We start from the raw sequence: 26,394 nt of genomic DNA on the forward strand, positions 1-26,394 counted from the left end.
AAATAGTATAAATGTCAGAGAAAGACACCCTTGGATTCATATTCTAACTCTAACCATCATTAGCTGAGTGTCACTGGGCAAAATACTTTAAATTCCTGAGGTTCAATATTTTCCCCTTCTTATAATTGAACATACAAAAACTGAGCCCACTGCTTGCTTTTCAAGATTTCATGCAATTGCCTATTTAGGTATGAAAACAGTGCCCAGTAAAGCAAAAGTAATTGGTCCCCATCTTTCTTCTAAAAATGTGCCCTTTTTTAGATGACTTACACCCTTTCCCAGTAAAGGAGTGAAAAGTGGCTGAGAGAGTGCAAAGGATAGACACACCATTTGCAGGTGAGCTAAGGAATTGTGTGCACAGTGAGACCAGCTTCCGCTTCATGATACCTCGGGGGACTACTGGAATTTCGACGTATTCAAGGGGGCACTTGGCTAAGAAATATTTAATAAGGTTGTACAATGTACCAGGAACTGTGGGAAGCTAGATAATGTGCCCCAGAGCAGAATTCCACAGAATCAAACATCACATTTTAATAACTATCTCAACAGTCTCTTCTGCTTCAGTGTGAGTTTTTGCAATGTGAATAAGCTCCCATGTGCTTGATAAATAGGGGGCTGATGTTAGCATAATGGACAAGTCATATTAGCTCAAATGTGATTTTTCCCAGCCAGTTAATTTTTGTGTAATATCAGCTGAGCCCAGCAAGCCATTGAGGAAAACAGGCCTGTACCTCATGCCCATTCTTCTCCTGTGGTTCCAATTGACCACCTGTTCTGTTTGGGGAGTCATTTTCCTGATTTGCCTGCATTTTGACCTTGTCCCCATGACTCAGCAACCTCAACTCTTCTTGAATTTGTTTTGTCAAGCTGCTTTTCCCTTTTCTAAGGCAAAGTCCTATATTTTTCAGAGTGGTTTGTTTGTTTGTTTCTATAGGATTTAGCGTGTTTTTTTAATGCTAGTATTTTGATATGGATTGCAATTGTTTCACTATCATTTTTTTATATCAGGTTGGGAGTCACCCAACAATCCTATTAACATTTTCCCCAAAAGCCCTATTTTTATGCACATTTTCTCATAATGCTTTTAAAAGTCACATTATAGAAGAATTTTTGTTACTAACTTCCATAAAAGCCAGAGAAATGGAGGTTACACTTGAACCTTAGGAAACTTTCTCTAAGATTTGTACCCTGAGTTCTAACACCACCAGTGACAATCACTGTAACAGCCCATCCCTTCTATTGGAAAATTTCCTCCTGGATACCAGAGTTCAGTGTACCACCTATGTGGTCCCCAAAACCCCTTTGATTTTTAACACAACAGTGATCTCATGTTAATCTAATTTCTCATTGATTTCTCAATGTCAAACACAGATTCTGTCTATAATAATTAAAGTTGTAATGGTTTGTCATTGTTTTGTACAGCATTTACCCTATTTTCTGATATATTACAGGGTATCAAAAAGCAGTTCCTGAATGACAGAATGAATTAATGTTCCACAGTGTGCACATATCAGAGGGGAACCAGAAAATTCATCAAGAGAGTCCGTGCCTACAGTTATCATAAGCACATCGTCATCAATATCCAAATTCAATAGGTAATTGCAGCTTATATTTTTTAGCTTTTGTAGCCTACCCAAATCCCATCATTTCCAGGGGTCCTATTCTATTTTAGATCAATCATTCTTAAGGTAAGTTTTATTGCCAGTGTTACAGGTGGTAAAATAAAAGGACCAGAGGGTTAAAAAAGCAGTTTGACTACAGTGACACAGGTATTTCAGGTTCCACGGCCTTTACAACGCACGTGTTCTCTTTCCTAGCCAGATTGGCCCTGAATTACTACAATTATTCCCAGGGATTCCTGCTTAGTAAGACTCCTGAAAGGATTATTTAGTATACAGGGTTTTTGATTCCTGACACATTATCCTTTGTGTTCCTGTGGGCTAAGTAGTTGAGGAATTAACATATTTTGTATGGATTAATACTTTCATTTAATATCTCTGCGGAGTTGGTTTTACGGCATTGTGTGATGTTTTGTGCATGCTGATTTGAAGAGGCAGGAAAAGAATGCTTACTTATTGACATTTTGGTTTTGGTAAATAAAGTGACCTTTAGCTTTCAGTCACACACTTGAATTTAAGTAAAGATAAATGAAAATCTGGAAACCCTGGCTAAAAATCAAGTCTATTTAGAACGAGATATGTGTTGTGCTCAGAGGAAAATACTTATTACTGCTTCCGTCAGGGCTGTTTTCCTCTAAAATATCCAGATATTCATGAAGGACGGATTAGACAAATAAATCCAAATCAGTCTTATTTTTCTTTACAAAGGCATTGATAATATGATTTTCTTAAAAGACTAAGATGTAGGCTGGCGTTGTGGCTTACACTTGTAATCCCAGCACTTTGAGAAGCCGAGGTGGGTGGATCACCTGAGGTCAGGAGTTCAAGACCCTCCTGGCCAACATGGCGAAACATTGTCTCTACTTAAAATACAAAAATTAGCTGAGTGTGGTGGTGGGCACCTGTAACCCCAGCTACTTAGGAGGCTGAGGCAGGAGAATCACTTGAACCCAAGAGGCAGAGGTTGCAGTGAGCCGAGATCGTGCCATTGCACTCCAGCCTGGGCGACAAGAGCAAAACTCTGTCTCAAAAACAAAAAGACTAAGATGTAAATCATCATAGCCCCTGGCACCCCACCTTCATGCATTTCTTCCAGAAAGATTTATTTAGTGTATATTATGGTACAGGTACTGTACTAACTGATGGAGCTATGTAGGAGAATTGAAAACAGGATAAGAATCTATGCTTTTAAAGAAAGAAGGGTTCTGTATATCCTTTTCTCATCTATATTTTGAGTGCACACCCACTGTGCAGATAGAAGTAAATGCACAGACACAGATTCAGTCTTTGTGTATATAAACATGAACTGGACTTTTTTTTGCTGTCAGAGAAGTTTTGGGAATGAGCCAAGTACAAATTATTTTACAGCAAGCCAGTGAACTGTCAAAATGAATTCAAATGTCTATCTCTCCTTACCTCAACCTACGTTACACACATATGCCTATTTTGGTTTACCTTCTGATCAGTCTCTTCCCACTGCTTTACTTCCTATCGGCAGTTCCAGTCCCTCTCCAGCAATGTCTGGACCACCATCCTCCTTTAACCGGATGCAGCTATAATGATACTGACCTCAGCAGAGAGGTGATACATGAAGGTCACACATTCCTATACCTCAGTCTCATAATAGTACGTCACTAATATATGACTGATGTGTGTGGATAGCAGAAAGACCATAACAGACACATAAAGAGAGAAAGAGCTGCGGCTAGACCTAGCACTACTTTTTAATACAATTTTCTGCTATATTATGAAGGCAAGACTGATATGTGGGGGTAGCTGGAAGAAAAAAAAAACACAGAAAGAAAGATAGAGAGTTGGCACTCCTATAGTCCATTATATTGCAAATTCTCCCACCCCCTTCCCCCTCTTTTGAGCACCTTACCCTCTATGCACAGAACCTGGTATCCCTTTAGGATCTCAACCACTTCCTTGCCTGGACAATGGCACATACTAATTCACAGAGCACAGTGTCTGGTTTCTGAGAAATTCTTCTTGAATATCTGAAAGGGTTTTAACAGAACAGTCCAAGAGTGGGTCTCTGATGGCTATTTGGCGTTTCAACTCGACTGGGTCACAGGGCACCCAGACATTTGGCCAAATATTATCTTGAGTTTGTGTGAGGGTATTCCCGCTTGAGTTAACCTTTGAATCAGTACACAGAGCATTCCAGATTGCCCCTCCCACTGTGGCTAGGGCTCATCAAATCAATTGAAGGCCTGAATAGAACAAAAAGGCTGCATGAGAGGAAATCCTTTCTGCCTGACTGCTTTGCTGAACGTTGGCCTTTTCTGGCCTTCTAACTTGGACTGAAACATGTACTCTTCTCGGGTCTTGAACCTGGTGCTTTTCAGACTTGAACTTAACCATAGGCTCTCCTGGTTCTCAACCCTTCAGATTTGGACTGGAACTACACACCAGCTCTCAAGGTTCATCAGCTTGCTAACTTCAGACTGAAAGAGAGCAAGAGGGAGAGACTCAGAGAAAGAGAAAACCAATAAGAGATATATATGTACACACACATGCACACACACACACACACACACACACGATGATTCTGTTTCTCTGGAGAACACTCACTAAAATAGGTCCAGTCTTATGTAAGTCTTGTGGCCAGTGCGAGATGAATGTATGTTTCCTTATTGTTTTTTTCCTAGTAACTTTTGGTTTATTGTGCAAAGCATGACTGCAAACACTCATATACACACTCATTCTCATTTACATATACTCTCCAAATATCCTGTGAAACCATAGAAAAAAGAGAACCATTTTCCCATAGGTCACATAATTCAAAGGCATTACCACAGTCCACAAATTGAGTACATATTTCACATTACCATGCAGAGTCATTTAAATTCTTTTCCTTATCCTTCTTTTCTACACTAATTTTTGAGGCCAGCCTGTGTAGTAAAAATAATTCTTATAGATTTTAAATTTTATTTGCAGTTAGTTTTCAAAAAAATGGATGCTATCAACAACCCCCTGGTATATCAGCACCCTGTCCCTAACTCTGCATAAATAGAGTAGAAGCTTTGAAATTTAAAGATTTTTGTATTTTTTTTTCCTTTTGGACATCTAAATTGAATTCCCGGGCATTTGTGCTTTTTCTCCCAGAATACTCTGTATGTGGAAGAGGAGCAGTGCAATAAGGATTTGTTTTGCCCATTGCAGAGATAATTCTCACAGCTCCTGGCATCCCAGGGCTCCATGAGAGACGTCCCCTTACACTTAGGCTTGTGAATCTTATTCATGGGTGGATGCCACCTGGCATTACAAATGCCACGACTCCCTCATTATGATCCTGTAAGCACATTGAGAGCAGGGGTTTGGTGTGTTTTGTTCTTTGTCTTATGCCCCAGCTCTTAAATCACTGCCTGCATAGTTGGTTCTCAATATATAGGATCAAAAGCACTGGATTAATTCATGCTTCCAAAACACACTTTTTGGGGTATACTGGTGCCAGGAACTGTGAGAAAGAAAGCTAAGTGGAGTGTACAAGAGAGAATGCCAAGACAAATGTAGCAGACCTAAAGTCTAATGAGTTACAGACATAGAAGGAACATGCTAAGTGGTAGCCACAGGGAATGAAACAATATAGAGGGGCATCTATGGCCCAGCATCGTTTTCTGTTTTAAGCTTATTGTATTTGAATGGCACATTGCATTGTCTTTCTCAGACCTTCCTCTGTTTACGCACAGTTAAGCAACAAGATAAAACATTTTATCTTATTTCCATTGAAAATGTTGAGTTCTAAAGTTTTTAACAAACAAAAGCATAAAAATTGAATTATAGAAGAAATAGATACCCCTGTAGCAGTATTATATTTATTTCAGAGTGATTTTTTTTAATGATAGATTTTTAAATGTAACCTTACCAATTGTGTCATATTGTTATTAGCCTGCTTGGTATTCATCTGAAAATATTATTATTTTATTTTTCTTTTTAGGGACAGAGTCTTGCTCTTGTCACCCAGGCTGGAGTACAGTGGCACATCTTGGCTCACTGCCTCCGCCTCCTGGGTTCAAGCGATTCTCCTGTCTCAGCCTCTCGAGTAGCTGGGATTACAGGCGCCCGCCACCATGCCTGGCTAATTTGTGTATTTTTAGTAGAGACGGGGTTTTGCCATGTTGGCCAGGCTGGTCTCCAACTCCTGACCTTGTGATTCACTCGCCTCGGCCTCCCAAAGTGCTGGGATTACAGGCATGAGCCACCGTGCCCAGTCAAATATTATTTTCTAATGGTCTGAAATGTCAGTTCAGCTATTTTGAGACATTTATTATAATGCTGGCTTACTCTCAGGTTCTGTAAAATCAGCTACTTAAACTACGTATTGTTAAAATGAAAAGACTTTAAATATAATAAACTGGATGACAGAAAAACACGGTAAATATTTTCCAAAGTTATATATTACATCCCAGGACTTACTAGTAAAATTAGAGTCATTGGAATTTACAATTTTACTTCTGATAAATATTAGTGAGTTCAAAAAGTCATTGAATGGGGAATTTGAGGGAAGTAAAGAATCAAAGATTAATTCCCACGTGAAATAAAACTTTAAAGACTTTAAGTATTCTGTATTTAAGTCAATATGGCTTCATCCTGTCAAATAGTGCAACAGTAACAAAAAGCAATTAATATTTACACAGCATCTCTATTGTGTCAAGCCACAGAATAAGACCTTGATTCCTAAAAAAAAAAATATATATATATATATATGCTAATAACAAGTGATCAAATTTAAACTTTAAAATAAATTAATAAGGTGTTTACTCCTCAACTGCCTATTTAACAAATGAAGCTATAGTGAGAAGCTTATGGTGGTTAGGTAACTACACAAGGCCAGTAAATGTCAGAACTTGGGCTGCAATTCGTTAGGTGTCAACTTTATTATCCATGAAGTAATATTGCCTCTCACAGAGGGAAATGGGGAGAAAAAAGGAGGAAGGAGTAGAAAGAACAAGTGTAGAGTGAATGCATGGCTCTGAGGAATAGTTGTGGGTTCTCTCAGTTTAGACAGCAATTTATATGTAAGGCATGTATGTCTTCCTGCAGGCTTCAGCCGGAGTATCTTAGCTTTAAATTGGCTTCTACCTTTTGCTCACCAGCTTGGATGTTTGTGCAAATTTATAATGACTCTCTTTGCTGTCCCCCTCTTTGGTTTTGGACATTGATGTTTCACAAATTTCTCAACCACACGCCTCATTATAACACAGCAATCTCGGCACACTCTTACCTTCTTTTCCCGCCTTCCAGAACTTTGCCCCAGGACTCAGTTCCAGGACTTCCTGGGCACCTGAAATGAGAGTTCAAGGATGTTTTATCGTTAGAAAATTCATTGCCAAACATTCTTTTTAAAGCTCATCAAACAGATAATCAGGCTTAATTCTTGATTCTGTCAGATACATACACTAACAGCCAGACAAATAAAGGAAAACAAAGTTAAAAAAAAAAAAAAAAAAAAAAGAGGTAGTTATCAATGCATCAGAAGAGTGTGGAATAGCCTTTTTTTTCTAGGCTTATTATTCATTTTCACTTAAGTGTTACAGCTGTGAGTGAAGAGTAGCCAGCCTTTTTTAATCAATCAAAAATCTTTTTTGGTTCACTGTGCAAAAAGAAAGAGAGTTGGCACTGCCATTTTCTTTTGTTTTTCACTTGTCCATCAATTCTTTTCAGACTCCTCGGGGTAAGTAAAATACAGGTTTGTCAACCCTGTGGAGTATCCGATATGGGATTAAATTTACCTGCTGCTTTAAATTGCCTCAATCCAGGACATTTATGCAATCATTTCCCTTGATTATTGAATTATGTTCGCAATTTTCAACACTTAAAAGACAATATCCAAGAAGAATTTTATATGAAAAGAGAAACACATTGGTTTGTAACAAAGGGAAATTTTACTAGGTTTTTCTGTACTTCTCTAATGTTTCATTTCCAAAGATTTAGTTAGTGTAGAGTACATAGTATATTGCTATCAAGAGTTAATAGACAATATTCAGCAAACAAGCATACTGCCTTTATAAACAAGTATTTCTCTGAAGGAGTAGTTTGAAACACAGAGTTTCAGATCTCTGATGATAGAGAGAGTTGTGTTTTTGTTACAAAAGCATTAACTCAATAATTCCAGCATTTGTAGTATGGACTACATTATTATCCAACCTGGTTCTCTGGGACTCATTATGAATTTTTTGGGCCCAGCATTTTTGCATTTGTGTGATCTTTCTTCCAATAAATAGATACATTTCTAAAAATGAGTTGCATTATTATTTTGGTATAAAGATGAATGGAATCCAGTCTAATTGTGTTTCTTTATTTTTCTGATATTATTATTATTATTATTATTATTTTCAGAGAGTGAGTCTCACCCTGTTGCCCAGGCTGGAGTGCAATGGGGCAGTCATAGCTCACTGTAACCTCAAACTCCTGGGTTCAAGTGATTCTCCCACACCAGCCTTCTGAGTAGCTAGGACTACAGGTGTGTTTCACCATTCCTGGTTAATGTTTTAAAGATTTTTTTAAAAGTGGGGGAGTTTGCCATGTTGCCCAGGCTGGTGTCGAACTCCTCCCCTCAAGTGATCCTCCTGCCTCAGCTTTCTAAAGTATGAAGATTACAGGGCCCCCATAACCAGTCCTGGTTTTACAGTAAATAAGAGCATTTGTTTGCACCCTTAATATAGCTACAGGCCCTAAAATGCTACAGCTGCAGGGCCTAAAAACGTAAGTAAATTTTGTTGACTCTGCTGAAGTTCAAGGTGGGTGACTATACACATGGCATGATTTCAAGATCTGTTTCAGATTCAAATTTTCCAAAACCACATAACTTATTGCAGTTCTATGCTTCCTTGGTCATTGACCTAAGATGTTTACTTTTTACATTGTTCATTTGGTAAAAGATCTGTGGTTGCTATGGACTTTATGAAGACATATTTTATCCTGAGGTGACAGAGGTTATCAAGATAAATTTGTTTTTGTTTATGGAGTTCTCAAAAGTTATTTTTTCAGATTATCTAAGTGGGATTGTGGTGGGAATAGGGTGTCTGACATCATAGGCTGGTATTAAAGGAGTTGTATAGAAGCTCTGAAAGACTAGAAATAGGGTGTACAGAGAGTTTGCCCATCTGGTTCCAAAACTTGCTCTATCCACAGACTTTCTTTACTAAGTTAATGCCAGCAATTTCATTCTAGGTGCACAGGAAAAAACCCTGAGATATCTTTGGTTCCCTATTTTTTCTCATGTCTTCTATTAAATCGCATTGTCTCTACTCTCAATAAAGATTCACTTCTCTCCACATCCCATTGCTATTACTCTTGTCTAAACAATTATCACCTGTCTGAAATATTGCAATAACCACAGTTGGTCTCTGTGTTTGTATCCTTGCCACTCTTGTAATCCTTCTATATTAGTCCACTTTCATACTATATAAAGAAGTGCTTGAGACTGGGTAATTTATAAAGGAAAGTGGTTTAACTAATTCACAGTCCAGCATGGCTGGAGAGGATTCAGGAAACTTACAAGCATGGCAGAAGGCAAAGGAGACACAAGGCACCTTCTTCCCAAGGTGGTAGGAAGGAGAAGTGCTGAGCAAAGTGAAAAGAGTCCCTTATAAAACCATCAGATCTCATGAGAACTCACTTATTATCATGAGAGGAGAGAAACTGTCCCCATGATCCAATTATCTTCATCTGGTCTTTCCTTTGACACATGGGGATTATGGGATTATAATTTAAAATGAGATTTGGGTGTAGTCACCAAGCCTAACCATACCATTCCACCCCTGGCCCTTCCAAAATCTCATCTACCTTTCACATTTCAAAACCAAGCATACTTTCCCAACAGTGTCCAAAGTCTTAACTCATTCCAGCATTAACCCAAAAGTCCAAGTTTAAAATCGCAACTTAGACAAGGCAAGTCTCTTCCACCTATGAGCCTGTAAAATCAAAAATAAATGAGATACTTCCCAGATACAATGGTAGTACAGGATCAAATAAATGTTCCCATTTCAAAGGAGATAAATTGGCCAGAACAAAGGGGCTGTAGGCTCCATTTTTGTCCAAAATCCAGTGGGACAATCAAACCTTAAAGCTCCAAAATGATCTCCTTTGACTCCATGTCTCACATCCAGGTCATACTGATGTAAGAGGTGGGTTCCTGTGGTTTTGGGTAGCACTGCACTGTGGCTTTGCAGGGTATAGCCCCATTCCCGGCTGCTTACATGGACTGCTATTGAGTGTCTGTAGCTTTTCCAGGGACACAGTGCAAACTGTCAAAGGATCTACCATTCTGGGGTCTGGAAGACAGTGGCCATCTTCTCACAGCTTCACTAGGTAATGCCCCAGTGGGGACTCCTTTTGGTGGCTCTGGCCCCACACTTCTCTTTCACACTGACAGAATCCTAGTAGAAGTTCTACACGAGGGCTCCACTCCTGCAGCAAACTTTCGCCCGAACATCCAGGCATTTCCATACAACCTCCAAAATCTTAATGAAGGTTCCCAAACCTCAATTCTTGACTTCTGTGCACTCTTAGGCCCAATATCACATGTAAGCTGCCAAGGCTTGGGGCTTGCATTCTCTGAAGCAATTGCCTGAGCTGTACATTGGCCCCTTTTAGCCAAGGCAGGGTTGCAGGTTAGCAAGTCCTGAGTGTGCACAAAGCAGCAAGACCCTGGGCCAAGCCCAGAAAACCATTTTTCTCTCCTACACTTCAGGACCTGTGATGGGAAGGGCTGCTGTGAAGACCTCTGACATGCCCTGGAGACATATTCTCCATTGTCTTGGCAATTAACATTTCGTTCCTGGTTACTTATGCAAAATTTTGACTTGAATTTCTCCTCAGAAAATTGGTTTTTCTTTTCTATTACGTTGTCAGGCTACATATTTTTCAAACTTTTATGCTCTGCTTTTCCTTTTAAACGTAAGTTCCAAGTCCAAATCATTTCTTTGTGAATGCATAAAACTGAATGATTTTAAGGCACCCAAGTGACATCTTCAAGGCTTTGCTGCTTAGAAATTTCTTTCACGAGATACCCTAAGTCATCTCTATCAAGTGTAATGTCCCACAGATGTCTAGGGCAGTGGCAAAGTGCCACCAGTCTTTTTGTGAAAGCATAGCAAAAGTCACCTTTATTCCAGTTCCCAACAAGTTTCTCACTTCCATTCGAGAACAGCTCAGCTTGGACTTCTTTGTCCTTATCACTATTGGCATTTTTGTCAAAGCCATTCAACAAGTCTCCAGGAAGTTCTGAACTTTATCACATGTTCCTGTGTCATTCTGAGCTCTCCAAACTGTTTCAATCTCTACCTGTTACCCAGTTCCAAATTTGCTGCCTCATTTTCGAGTGTCTTTATAGCATCACCCCACTCTCGGCAGTACTAATTTACTTTATTGGTCTGATTTCATATAACTATAAGAAAGTGCCTGAGACTGGTAAGTTATAAAAGAAGGAGGTTTAATTGACTCACAGTTCAGTATGGCTAGGGAGGCCTCAGCAAAATTACAATTGTGGCGGAAGGCGAAGGGGAAGCAAGACACTTCCTTCACAAGGTGGAAGGAAGGAGAAGTACTGAGTGAAGGGGGAAGAACCCCTTACAAAACCATCAGATCTTGTGAGAACTCGCTCACTATCACAAGAACAACATGGGGAAAACCACCTCCATGATCCAATTACCTCCACCTGGTCTCTCCCTTGACATGCGGGCATTATGGGGAATATAATTCAAAATGAGATTTGGGGTGGGGTCACAAATCCTAACGGATCACTTTCCAAACACAGGGGCCAAAACAATGCTGTTAAACCTATTATTAGATGTCATCCACCTGCTTCATACCCTTTGCTGCTCACTTCTTTTCTCACAGAGTAAAACCAAAGTCTTTGCTGGATTTACGCAGCTCTATATAATCTGGCTCCTCATTTCCTTCTTATGTCATCTCCTATTTCTCTCCTCCATAATGGCTACATGGTAGACCTATAAAGCTCCTGGAATCTACTGGGCACTCACTGCCTCAGGAACTCTGCACTGATACTCTCTCATATTCCCTTTTTGGTTGGTCCTTTCTCTCCTTTACTCCATACCATATTTCTGTCATTTTCTCCATGAGACTAACAGTGCCCACTGCTTCTAATCTCTACCATAGACTCTACCTTAACTCTCTTCCCAGATCTATTTTACCATATAATTTTAACCTTTCAATATAGCATTTTATTATCTATCATTTATTGATTACTATCTGTCTTCCCAGAGATAAAGATTATTTATTGTCCATTTTTGTCTCTGGTGTGCTTATAAACCCTAGGACAATTCTTGACAAATAATCATCACCTGGCATCTCCAACATTTTGCATTGTTTTTTGGAAGACAAGGGAACTTTGCCAATTTTAACATTTTACCTGAGACCAGTGCCAGAAACTAGAATTAAAAGAATAATATATCTCCTTTTTCTTTCTTTGTCCAATTTTGCTCAGGCAGAGCAAAAATAAAATTTTGATTAAGTCTAGCCTTTATTATTCTTCTAATGAGTACCTATGATAGTGATTTAGAAAACTCATTGAATGAAGTCCAAAGGCCCCTGTGAGTCCTTAAAACATAGGTTTTAATGACTAATCTAATGACCAATAGATTTAATAATTAGTAATGGGAACATGGCTGCACTTAGCATTACTCAACCTAAAAAGAGACCACGACTAGAAGTAAAGATGAGGCTTCTGGCCAGAGGGTCATTGATACCAGAGGAAATGACTGTTTTGGTTAATCCTTCCCCTCTGCTATGGATATCCTGGAATATTACATCATTATCCTACCCCAGCTGAACCTAAAATTTATAGAAACACAATTTTGTCTTGAATATGAGTATTTGGGAATATATAACTTCAAAATTTAGGAGACATTTAAAAAATAGTTTAACTATTTTAGTGGTTATTTTAATATTAAAATCTTTTTAAGGTTATTTTGGAGGTTTTCACAGAGAGACCTGAGACCATGTTCCAATGCACTCTACAAAAAGGACTTCTGGACTTTCACCAAGAAGACAAAATTCTGGCAGGATAAATTGATAATAGTGCAAGGGTTATTCTAAAAAATCAAAGCCTGTAGCTTACTTTAGAAAACCAATTTGCAAAGAAGCAATATGTTAAAGTAGAATAGATCAATTGGTCAGCACTAGCCTTCTCTCCTTTGTAAAGTGCTAGAGAGGAATGCTGCATATTGATTATGTGATTCTGTTCAGTAGAACCTCTCTCTCTCTCTCACACACACACACATGCACACATACACACACACACACACACGCACATTCATTCTTGCTCTCTCTTTCTCTCTGGTTTGGAAACTCATAATATTTTTTCACAAGTATTGTTGTACAGGCCTTCAACAGGCTCTTGACAAATCGGAGCACCCTTATTTTCTGTAATTTCTATCTCAAATTAACAAATATTTTTTCAAAAACATAAAAAGAGTTTTCACGTATACTTACACAGGAGGTGTTTTGGTCAACTATTGCTGTGTAACAACTTACAGCAATTACTGGCAGAAGACAAAAAGAATGAACTGCTCTCATGTGTTTGCAGGTTGGCTGGGGCAGCTGTACTTCATGCTAAGTTAAGGTCACCTAGTGAGGCTGGGCTCTGCACATCTCTTTCGACTTGTGGGGCCTATGGGGATGACTAAGGCTGTTTTTGTTTGTTTGTTTGTTTGTTTGTTTTTCTTAGTGAAGATATAAGCACAAGAGCACTCTCTGAAATACGCAAGATTGCTTAAGGACTAAACTAAGAGTTTATGCAAGGTCATTCTTGTCCAAATCACAATAACAAATTCAAGTTTTATGGAAGAAGCCAGAGTAAACAGGAGTAGATTAGACTTCACCTTTCCTAGGAGTTACTTTAAAATCACGTGCTAAAGAACCTACATCCAAGAACAAGTTCAGAATTAGGCCCAATATTTTAAACTACTGCAGAAGATTTTGCAAAATAGCAACAGACAGTATACAGGTTTTTTATATATTGAGTATTCTTATATATAAAAAAGCTCTACAGATATAGTCAAATAGAAAAAAAAATCTGAATTCTTTCCCACCTCTATTAAAGCTGGTAACATTACAATACAATGCTCCTGAGTTTATTGTTTCAAATCACCAATTAATGTCTTTAGCCATTTAACATTCAGAGTAAAGGAGGAACTCTTTCTGTGTTTGTGGGTTTGTTTGAGTGTTTATCTGTGGCTATAATTTTAAAATGACTATGATTACATAGATAAAGGGAAATGGAATTTCCCAAGATGAAAATGTTCATCTGGTAATTTTATGAACAAATGGAGCATCTAAGAATAGTCAAACTGCTACATATCACCAAACAAATGTCTTGCTGGTTTTAACCCAACAAATCTATTGTGGAAAAAAATATATGTAAAGAAGCTACAGAGAACAGTTGCCTCTATTCCTGCTTCCCCTTTCTTGGTTTACTATCTACAAAGCCTTCGACTCATGCAGAATAATTTTGAAATCGTCTTAATTCCTCTCCTTCTCTTGGTCTCCTCACCACCACACCAAAGCAATGCCTAGGTCCTAAGCAGCCTACACCTCTACTTGCACATAATACTCATCATTTTATAATAATTATTATTTTTTGCTACAGCCATCTATTCTTCAGAGAGGCAGAGAAAGGGGCAGTGGTAAAAAAAAAAAAAAAAAAAAAAAAAAAAAAAAAAAACCTTGACTCAAAGAGTTAGAGTTTCTGACTGTAAGAGTCATGTCCACCACTTTCAGCCTGTTATACAACCTTTGGTTCACTTAGAGAACCTCTATATGTCTATTCCTTCACCTTTAAAATAAAGGAGCCAGGCATGGTGGCACACTGTAGTCCCAGCTACTTGTTGGGGAGGGGGGAATTTGAGTTAGGAGGATCACTTGAGCCCAGGAGTTTGAGGCTGCAATGAGTTATGATCCAGCAGCTACACTCCAGCCTGGGCAACAGAGTGAGACTCCATCTCTAAAAATGAGTGAATAAAAATAAAGATATAAAATAAGAGAAAACATTCCACCTAAAGATATGTCACCTCGAGTTTTAATCATTCTTTCACATCATGGTTACTCTTAGATAATACTCCAACTTCTACAATAATACATCATTACCTATACTATAAATTTTGAAATCTTCAACAAGACAATGCAAATCTCCTTTTGTTTGTGACCACAGTCCTTTTGTAATTCCACCCCCTCCTATGTTCTTATAAAGATCCTGCGACAATACCTTCATTTGAGACACTGAGCAGGCCATGCCCAGAAGTTACTCTTACCCTAGATTGCCCTGCACCTCAATCTTTGTTTATCCTTTTCATCCTTTAAAGTTTACCTAAAACACCCCTTCCTTTGTAAATATTCCCAAATATCTGAGTGAGAATATGCAGATCATTTCTGGTGGCACATTTTCTTTTTATATTTTGATTAGCTACACACATCACTCATCCTAATATACAGTCAATATTGCACAGCTTTGTCTCGCCTGTTGATTGCATGTCCTTTGAAAGCAGGATTATAATAACCTTATCATAATTTTCAATTTTATTACCCAAGTGCATTCCTATATCAAACTTCCTGTTTATATTTGTTGATTTAAAATGAGCAGATTTACCAGGAGCCTGATGTCTCTCTTTAGAAATTTAAATAAATATTCTTTTTAAAAAATATATGTATTGGGCCAGACATGGCGGCTCATGCCTGTAATCCCAGTGCTTTGGGAGGACGAGGCGGGAGGATCACCTGAGGTCAGGAATTCAATACCAGCCTGGCCAACATGGTAAAACCCCATCTCTACTGAAAATATATATATATATATATATATTAAAAAAATAGCCAGGCTTGGTGGTGTGCACCTGTAGTCCCAGCTACTCAGGAGGCTGAAGCAGGAGAATCCTTGAACCCAGGAGGCAGAAACTGCAGTGAGTCAAGACCATGCCACCACACTCCAGCCTGGGCAACAGAATAAGACTGCATATCAAAAAAAAAAAAAAATATATATATATATATATATATATGCGCGCGCATATATATGCAAACACACACACACATATATATTTATTTATTTATTTATTTAGTGGGGGATGTAGTTGTTCCCACAATTTAGTGCTATTTTTAAGTTTTTTTCAATTTTACTAAGATGCAATTGACAAATACAAATTGTGCATGTTTTTGATGCTATTGAAGGTGGGGTTGTTTTCTTAATTTGCTATATGTACATACTGCGAAATGACTACTTCAATCAAATTGATTCACAGATCCATTACCACACATAGCTGTCATTGTGTGTGTGTGTGTGTGTGAGAGAGAGAGAGAGAGACAAAGAGAGAGAGAGACAGAGAGATGAGAACACTTAAGATCAAATCTCTTAGCATATTTTAAGTAAACAATGTAATATTAACTATAGTAATCATACTGTACATTAGATCCCAAAAATTTATTCAAATCATAACTGAAAGCTTGTACCTTAATGACAATACCTTCCCATTTACCCCATTCCCCAGTCTCTGGCAACCAGCTTTCTACTCTCTGCTTCCATTAGTTTGAATTTTGTAGATTCCCATATAAATAATATCATGCAATATGTGTATTTCTGTACCTAGCTTAATTCATTTTGCATAATGTCCTCCAGATTCAGTCATGTTGTCAAAAATGGCAGGATTTCCTTCATTTTTAAGTGTGAATAATATTCTATCACACACACATATATACATACCACAATATTTTATCCATTAATTGATAAACACAAGTTGTTTAAATTGTTTTCATATCTTTACTATTGTGAATAATGTTGCAATAAACATAGGAATAAAAACACTAATTTGATTTCCTTTAAATATATACCCAGAAATGAGATTGCTGGATCATATATATGGTAGTTTTATGTTTAAATTTTGAGGAACCTCAACACTGTTTTTCGTAATGGCTGCACTAATTTGTGTGACCTCATTTACAGTGTGCAAGTATTCCCTTTTCTCCGCATTCTTGCCAACACTTGTCTTGTATTTCTTGTCTTTTTGATAATAGCCACCTTTATAGGTGTGAAGTGATAACCCATTGTGGTTTTGATTTGCATTTTCTTGATGAATAGTGATGTTGAACAGCTTTTTATATATCTCTTGGCCATTTATATGTCTTCTTTGGAAAATGCACATTGAGGTCCTTTGTCCGTATTTTAATGGGGTTATTTGTATTTTTGAATCAAATTATAGTATCTATTTATATATTTTTGATATTAACCCTTCATCAGATATTTGATTTGGAAATCTTTTCTCCCATTCTGTAGCTTGCTTTTTCATTTTGTTGACTGTTTTCTTTGCTGTGAAGAAGAAACTTTCTAGTTTGATGTAGTTCCACTATATTTTTTCTTTTTTCTCATGTCATATTTTTAAAAAATTATTGCAAAAATCACTGTCACAGAGTTTTGTTTTGTTTTGTTTGTTTTTTTTAACCTGTGTTTTCTTCTAGGAGGTTTAGGGCTTCGGGTCTTATATTACACTCTTTAATTCATTTCCAATTAAGTTTTATATATGGTGTAAGATGAAAGTCCAAATTCATTTTTGCATCTGAATATCTTTTCCCCAACATCATTTATGGAAGAGAATAACCCTTCCCTATTGTGTATTCTTGGCACCCTTGTCAAAGATATGCTCACTTTGTATGTGTAGGTTTATTTCTGGGCTCTTTGTTGTGTTCCATTTGTCTATGTGTCTGTTTTTACGCCATTACCATACTTTTGATCACTGTATGTTTGAAATATTGTTTGAAATCAGGAAGTGTGACACCTCCAGCTTTTTCCCTCTTTCTCAATACTGTTTTGGTTTTTTGGGGTCTTTTGTCATTCCATAAAAAAGGTAGGATTTTTTTTTTTTTCTATTTCTGTGAGAAATGCAACAGAAAGAATAGTAGAGAATACATTAAATTTGTAGAACACTTTGAGTAGTATGGATATTTTAACTATTAATTCTTCCAATCTATGAACATGATATATATTCATTGTGTTTCCTTCAATTTCTTTTATCAGTGTTTCATAGTTTTCTTGGAAATATTTTAGCTTTTGGGTTAAAATTATTTTTTAACCAAAAACAATTTTTATTGTTTTCGATGCTATTGAATATAGGAATGTTTTCTTAATTTTTTTCAGATAGTTTGTGACTAGTGCATAGAAACACAGTGCTGTATGTTGATTTTGTATCCTGCAACTTTACTGAATTGATTTCTTAAAGTTACAATTATCCTGAACAGAACAGAAACTGTCATGATTTCCTCCATCTACTTCTTATATTATGTTCTTTGATTTTAAGGATGGGGGAATTATCTATCCAATTGCCAGAAAATTTTGTTATAATTCTGGCTTACTTCTCATCCTTTAATTCTTGTTAATTGAAGTTCCCAAGGAGACATCCAATAAACAAAACCATTTCTGCACATATATTCTAAGGAAATAGAAAGTTCAAGGAATTTTCAGATAATTGCCAAAATATTATTATTAATCATTGATCACTTAATAGTTTTAATAATAGCATTTGATGATAAATGTATTATTTGTTAAATAATAATATTAAATGAAGCTAAATATCAAATGATATTATCATTTAATAAAAAATAAAATTATCATTGAATAAATAACATTATTCATCATTTAATATTATTTGATTATAATCATTTATCATTTAATTTGCAGATGTGGTTTGGTGTGAGCCCATATGTGCCAGTTCTCTAAATTCCAGAATTAGGCAAAATTATCTACCCAGTTTCAGAAAGGATTAGACTGAGGTAGATTCTTTCAGACTTAGAGGTTTGCTAGGTAAGAATTAGAATTGCACTGTCTAACGAGGTAGCCACTCACTATGTCCAGTTAATGAACACTTGAAATGTACCTAATCCAAATTTATATGTGTAACATGTCTAAAATACATATCAAATTCCAAACACATAACAATAAAAATAATGTAAGCTATATCATTGGTATATTTATGTTTATTACATGTCGAGGTACTCTTTTGAACATATGCTATTAAATTATATTATTCCGTTTGCTTGTTCATTGTTTATAAGCTTCCTTGCTTAATATTCTTCATTGTGGTTTCATATGCTGTTTATGATTAAGTATACATTTTATAGCAAAACATAAAAGAGTCTTCATGATATAATCACTCCTCTAGCTTTATCTCTATATTTTCTATTCCAGCACCAAGAATCTCCATGAGAGTAGAAGCCAGGCAAGTTTTCTCTTGAATCTAGGTCTTGGTGCATTTACTCATTTTGCCTGAAACAGCTTTGCCGACTCTTAGGTCTGATGGTAACCTCTTGATCTTCAGTTTTTTAGTTCAAATATCATTTCATCTATAAAATCTTCCAGAATTTCAGGACTAGGTATGTCTCCTTCTAATGTTCTCTTGTGGTACCCTGTAAGTAGTATTATTATCTAACTTAATTATACAGTATTTAAATTGCCCGTTTACATGTTTGTCTTTTGTACTTCACTTCATGTTCTTGAAAGTTACCTTATGTGTCTTATTCATTTTGACCTCCAGTGCTTCCTATATTGCCTTTACAATAGTTATTTAAAATGTTTGTCAAATGCAGAAAATAATATATGAACCAATGAAATAATCTATTTAATTTAAGGTGAGGACAAAATTCCTTTATGTAGATGAAAACATATTTTGTAAACTCTAGATTGCAATTTTATTATTGTTGAAAATACTTGTCTTCATATTCTCTGCACCTAGCATTTCCCTCACAGGTAGTCTGTGTATAATAAAAATATTTGAACAAATAACTGAGTGACTAAAATAATTCCATAGTTTAAAAAAGGTCACATAAAGTTATCAGAGTATAAAATGAGTTATTGAGATATTGCTCTTTTGAGCCTAATTAGCCTGTTAAGTTGCTTTGTAACATGCATTTCTTTATTCAGCTGAAAACAGGCAGTCTGCAAGTTTTAAAATGGCTATTCCTTTCTATTTGTCTTTTGCTTCTCATAAATTAGGCCAGCACACATCATTTCTACACTACCCAAAACCAAACTCTTAAGCCGTTTCCATTGTGCATTCATTCCAATGGAAATAATGTCTTCCACTTACCACAGTGTCAGAGGCCAGCGAAGCCAAATTGGTTGCAGCTGCATTGTTTTATAACAGGAGATAATGTTATCCCCACTGTAGTTACAAATGTGATTTCCTCAGAGTTCAAATACTCTTGGAGCTAAACTGTGATTTGATGTCTAATGGTCAACTCATGTTCTGGGGATTAAGTTAATTAAAACAGTTGCCCTACTCTATTAAAGCTCCCTGTAGACTAATTATTAAAGTGCCAAGCACCATTATAAACCTACAGCAATTGAAAGTCACAAAGGGAGTTGCTTATATTATGGGAACTCCAGAACTCAGTAGATTATCGCCCGTAGTAAAAGAACATGCACACTGAGAAGTAGATTACCTTCTCCACAGCCACTGCGCTATTATAAAATTTACAAAGGAAAAGCCAAATGTACAAGCATTTGGATTCATAGCCCTTAGAATCTACTATTTCCAAAGCTAGTCGAATATCAGAAAAGCAGTTTGGTAAAGTGCAAATAACTCTGTTCAGGGAATCAGGAAGCATAGCTTAGAATCCCAGAGCTCCCTCTAACTGTCTGTAATGTAAACTCAGTAATTCCCTTCACTAGGTATCAAACGCCTCATCTATAAAATGAAGAGTATATATGTGACCAGTGATTCTACTTTGACATATTTTGAGTTAACCAGATTTTTCTGCACAAAATCTTTGGATGAAAAGATACTAATTGGTGGCAGAGAGTGGCAAACGTTCTATCTAAACTACTAGACCTCCTCCTCTTCAGAAACCTCTGATGAATTGTGCTACATAGAATAAAATATAAAATCTTTTTTATACTTTACTGGTGCAGAAAGTCGATGCTTGATTTTTTTTTTCTTGGTGAATCCCACAGAATTCAAAAGCAAGCAAATTATAAATGTTTCCCTCATATACTTTATCTTAACATATGCATTTTCTTACAATTATATATCAGTAATAGTCACTATACTAAATAATGTTATATGTATTAAAATAAAGCAAAGGACATTGGTCATAAAGTTAGACTGACCTAGATTTTAATTTCAATTTTAATAGCTCTGTGGATTTAAGACAAATGGTTTCTTTGGAATCTCAGTATAGGTCTACAGAAAGAAAAAAAAAAATTTCCCCCACCTCCCAGCTCTATTGCTAGAATTAAGTAGGACACACCCACTCACTCACATCATGCAGTGAGCACTTAAACTTACTTCATTTCACTTCCACCGTAAAGGGCAGAGAGAAAATATTCTTTTTTAGAGTATGCTTAATATGATAAGATTGAATTTATTTCTGTGGGCTGGGGTGTGGTTCAAGACATTTAAAAGACTAGTACATGGCATTTTATGTTGTATTCTGATAAAAATGTCATTATCAGAGGTATAGGAACACAACTTTTAGAGTCAGTTGGGATGAGGCGAATCAAGACAAGGAATTGGATAGGCCTGAAGAAAATTATTCTTTCAAGGTTATCTACGAGCTATCACAAACATCAGGTATTTGGCTACTTATATTACATGCAGTTGATTTTCAAGCCTGCAAACCATTAAGATAGGGCTAAGATCTTTTCATTTTAGATATGTCAGCACAGAAATATTTTTTTAAAAATCAGCTTCTATATTAACTTTCCATTTATGTAAGTTTAATATCAACTGGTAATATTATTGTTACTTGCCAGCCAGCAAATCAGTTTGGGAATCATGTTGTGTAGTCAATAAATCATCTTGTAAAATCCCTTTTCTCACTAGAGTTAACAGCAATACCTATTAGGAAGCAGCAGTTCTCATTATTACTCCAAGAAGCACCAAGGCATCAAAGTATATAAGCTCTGGCAGAGCTCATTCATCAAGGTAGGAAATCTTTTTCCAGCATTAAAACAGAGGCCGAGAAGCAATGGAAACCAATATTTGGGTGAAATGAGGAGGAATTTTAAAAAGAAAAACAGGAAAGGGTGGGATAGAGAGAGAAAATTACAGTGTATCTAGAGTTATATGTATGAACTGAAGCATGTACTATTATTGAGATAACCTCCCTCTTCACAAGTACACAAAAGTGAATGAATTAATTTAGAGTTTTTATCCAGAAAAGGAAAAAGAAGTATATCTTTTCTGTAAAAGCTAATTTTAAACAGACGTTTCATTTACCCTGATGACAAATCTACATATTCATAAATTATGTCAATAATATTATTATTTTTGATGATGTATGTGCTATAAAATTCAATAATGAGACTAGCTAACCTGTATCTGAAAACATGCAGCTAGAATAAATTCAAGATTCATTATGCCTGGGTCTTTCAATCAAGTGAAGCTTAAGTATACAATATGTAAAATTTATTTTTTTAAGTTTTTAATTGTTATGGGTACATAGTATGTGTATACATCTAATTTACAAGAATCCTGGATATCAGAACCGCAAAAGATCACTCCTTATAGCTTCCAGTTGAAAATGGACCAAGTGGCTAGTTTCCAAGTATAACAAATTGAATAACTCTCAGAACCAACTTTTTGGTCCATAGGCTTAAACAAAAAAAATCACTGGGGTACATCTGGTTAGCTTTCATCATTTTAAAAATTTAATCTAAGTATCAAAATTAATTAACTTGGGTAACATTTTAAAATACGCAAAAGATAACAGTAGATCCAAAATGGCATCAGTCTCTTAACTGGGTAACCATAATTATTGATAAGTAATGTCACATAGCCAATTTGACAATAGTATTAATATCAATTATTAATAAGGCTTTAATCAACTATGGCCTATCACCTAGTTGGACTGATCACATTTACTAACTGTTCACTTAATATTGCCATTATTAATAGACAAAATTGTTGACACAATTGGGGACAAAATTGTTTACATTTGGATCCACAAAATATCAAATAAAAAATACCACACTGTGTTTTTCAAGGATTTCCAGAGAAATAGAACCAATAGGACATATAGTGATATATTTAGGTATATTTAGATGTATCTATTTAGATATATTTAGATATATTTCAATGAAAGCAATGGCAAAAACCACAATTACTCTTGCACCAACCTAAATATAGAAAAAGATTGATTATGAAGGGTTGGTCTACTTGCTTGTGGAGGCTGAGAAGTCCCTTGATCTACTCTCTGTAAGCTAGAACCCAGAAGAGCTGGCAATGTAGTTCCAGTTCACGCGGGAAGGCACAAGACACAGGAAGGCCAATGGACAAGGGCAAAGGAAGATTAATGGCCCAGCTCAAGCAAAGAGCAAATTCACCCTTTCTTCACCTTTTTGTTGTATTTGGGCCCTTAATGAATTGGATAATGCCCACCTACATTGGTGAGGGCAATCCTCTTTATTCAGTCGACCCATTCAAATATTAATCTCTTTTAGAAACATCGTCACAGACATACCCAGAAATAATGTTTTACCACCTATCTTGGTTTCACTTAACCCAGCCAAGTTGACATATAAAATCAGTGATCACATACACCAAATAACGTTGTTCCTTGAAACCTAGGAAATTTAGCATTATCATTGTCATTGGATGAAAAGAATGAAACAGAAGAACACCAGCTTGACTTATCATCTACAATAGACTAATTTCTTTCTTTCAAATTTGACTGGTGCTCTTCTCAACATGAATGGAAGTTAAGTGAGCTTCAGAGGTGGTCTTGGCTGTGGGATATTGAATGGGATTTTGAGAACTGTGGAAACCAGTAATTCTACATTTAGTCTCTGACAATGCCTTTGGTATTTTAGCTCCTCAATGAAAACTGTTCAATGGCTAACATTGCTGCTGTTGGAAGATATCTACACATAAAATATTGCTTTTTTATATGAAAGCCTCTCATCTTCAGACTGACATCCTAAATCAAAGTCAGCATCAGGAGCCACAGAGAAGAGAAGAGTTATTTAGAGAGCTGTGTTAAATCACCATTCAGAATTTTACATAAAGCACTTGGTAAACCACAAAAAGTACAGCAGATTTGTTTTATAACAACACAGTAAATAACCAACAGCACCACTATAAATCAGCCTGTAGTATAACAATACTTTTAGGCACAGCATTCCCAACATTAAAGACTTCCAATTTACCAAAAATGGTTTTCTGTTGTTTCCTGGTGGTTTCCTGGCTAGTAACACTATCACAAATTGTAGAAAAAATAAATTTAGAATGACTATGTGTTTAAGGACCATTTAAAAGTCTGACAGCAGTTACAACTAAATTGTACTATATTTTCACATTGTCAAATGAATATGAGCTGGAACATCTTCAATATTGCTGTTTTATTATCATTCAACTGCTTTTCCAGCACACAAGACATTGGCAGTATCAGGCAACTGGGTTTTGATAACAAAAGCAAAAATCTAGTTCCCAGCTCTAGGCCATTGCTTTTTGGAAAAAAAAAAAAAAAAAAAAAAAAAAAAAAAAAAACTGGCTGAAGAATATAATAATAGGGCAGCAAAGAATACTTAGTGAAATTTATCTCCATAGCTTCATTCCCTCTCTCTTTCTCTCTTTGCTTATCTTTTCATTTTCCCCTCTTTTTCTCTCTATATTGCATTTTGCCAGATTGCTGAGATTTTATTACTCATTCACTTTTACATCACTTAAAATATATTTATTCTATTTGTTCAAAGAATTTTCTGTTTAGATTTTAGGAAAACAATGCATTTTCTTTGCTGAAACTGTATTTGGTCAGGTTAGCCAGATAATCAGTCACCAAGTTGGTGACCAAAATAGTTAACTATGAAAAACTAGAGACTCTTCAGAGCTATGGCTGTATTACACATTTCAACTTTTCATGTGTTGCTCAATACGCATAGCATGGCTGATTGTACGGTAGTCATTGTTAAGAACAATAAAAGTGTTTAGTCCATTTGATACAACTGTGTAATGTTTAAAAGTACATGAAAAGATAGATAAAATATGACCATGACAGCTATATTTTAAAATATTTAATAATATTGTTTTCTGTTCACAAAAATTGAGTTTCCTAATTAAACATATTCTAAAAATTATTATAAATCAATAACTTGAATATAGCAAATGATATGTTGTTTTTGAGTTCATTCTGTGGTGTGCTGAATGGCAGAGAAGTCACTTAGGTGCTCTGATGGTGGGCCAGGCTGGAATCCACCCTTTAGGACATTGGAGAAACATATTCACAAATAGAATTCCCTAAGAGTGATGTCAGAGGAAGCTTTTTTCTGCTACTGAAATAACCATAATGCTCTGCAGGATCCCAGTGCTGGAGAAAATTATTATACTATAGGCACCTGGCACTGAATAAACCATTTATGCTCCAGTAACCAGGCACTGGAAAAAATCTCTTGCTCTGCAGAATCTTGCAGAGATAGTATTCAGGAAGATGACAGAAAACTCCTTTCTCTAGCAATGTCTGTCTAGTGTCCTCTCCTGACAAGGGTTAATATGCCACCCAGCAAAGAGAAAATATTCAAAGAGCTCATGTCTCTATTCTTACACCTGGCAATGAAGGATGAATTGGAAACTACAAGAATGTAAATGTAAGAATGTCTACAATATCATGAAAATTAATAATCCTGAAAATACATGATATGAGTAAAAATGTGGAGAGATTGAAGGAATTAGCCAGGGAAAGATACTTCCAAGCAGAAGGAAGTATGTTGAAATATGCCTGGTGTTACTTGACAGTAAAGGAATCAGTATGGCTGGAATAGAGTGAGTGAAGGTGAAAATGGTAAGAGACAGGAACAGAAAGGAGAAAGAGCAACCATATTATGTAGGGTGTTTTAGGTCTTTGTAGGATGTTGACTCTGAGTAAAGTAGAAAAGTGATACAGAATTTTGAACAAAAGAGATTTATGATTAAACTTCCATTTATGAAAATTCTTGCTGATGCTTTGAGAACAAACTATAGAGTTGGGTTAGATGTAGTAAAAGGAAGAATTATTAGAAAATGATTACACTAATCCAAATAAATGGTGGTTTATTTGGTGGCTCAGATGGAAGTATTAGTAATGGAGAATATAAGCAGCAGCCTGTTCTGGATATACTGGAGTTTTGAAAGAATTGATTTTTTTAATGAATTGAATGTAGAACCAAGAATGACTTCAAAGTGTTTGACGTGTGCAACTAGAATTATTAAGTTACTATCAACTTAGATGAGAAGATTCCCTTTGAGTAAGCTGGGGAAAAATTCAGATTATGATTTTGGATATATAAATTTTTATTGTTACTATTGACATTTATGTATTTTTTGTTTGTGGTTAGCTTGCTTTAAAAAAATAAACAAATGTTTATATATCTACTAAACATTCATTGGGAGATGACAAGTAAATGTCAATTTAGTAGTTAGATATAAGCATCTGAAGATCAAAAACATCTAATCTGGAGATATAAATTTTGGATTTGTGGGCATATAGGTTTATTTAACGGCATGAAACTAGATAATTTCATTAAGGGAGTGATAACAGGCAAAAAAAGAGTTGAGCTCCACGAACTGAGCCCAAAATACTCCAATGTTAAGAGGTTTGGAAAAGGTGAGATGACAGCTAACAAAACTGAGCAAGAACAGCCAGTGATATAAGACAAAATGTGTATGCCCCCAAGCCAAGCCAAGTGATATGGTAAGTCAAAGAAAGAATATCACTAGTTCATATCTAAGTAAGAATTTATGACTCAGCATTGTGTTTAGAAACTGCAAGGTCATGTTAGAGCTGAAAAATACACTACAAG

The 26,394-nt window shown here is 36.1% G+C and overlaps 1 long non-coding RNA gene across 1 annotated transcript in view; it reads right to left on the reverse strand.

The window, feature by feature from the left end:
* LOC126954344 (uncharacterized) overlaps positions 1–26,394 on the reverse strand; it is a 105,891-nt gene that overhangs the window by 32,432 nt on the left and 47,065 nt on the right. Inside the window, exon 3 of the long non-coding RNA XR_007725598.1 lies at positions 6,850–6,909. This is a non-coding gene — a long non-coding RNA (uncharacterized LOC126954344). The remainder of the gene's footprint in view (positions 1–6,849; positions 6,910–26,394) is intronic.

Source organism: Macaca thibetana, chromosome 5 (assembly GCF_024542745.1).
Source record: "Macaca thibetana thibetana isolate TM-01 chromosome 5, ASM2454274v1, whole genome shotgun sequence".
NCBI classification, from domain to species: Eukaryota; Metazoa; Chordata; class Mammalia; order Primates; family Cercopithecidae; genus Macaca; species Macaca thibetana.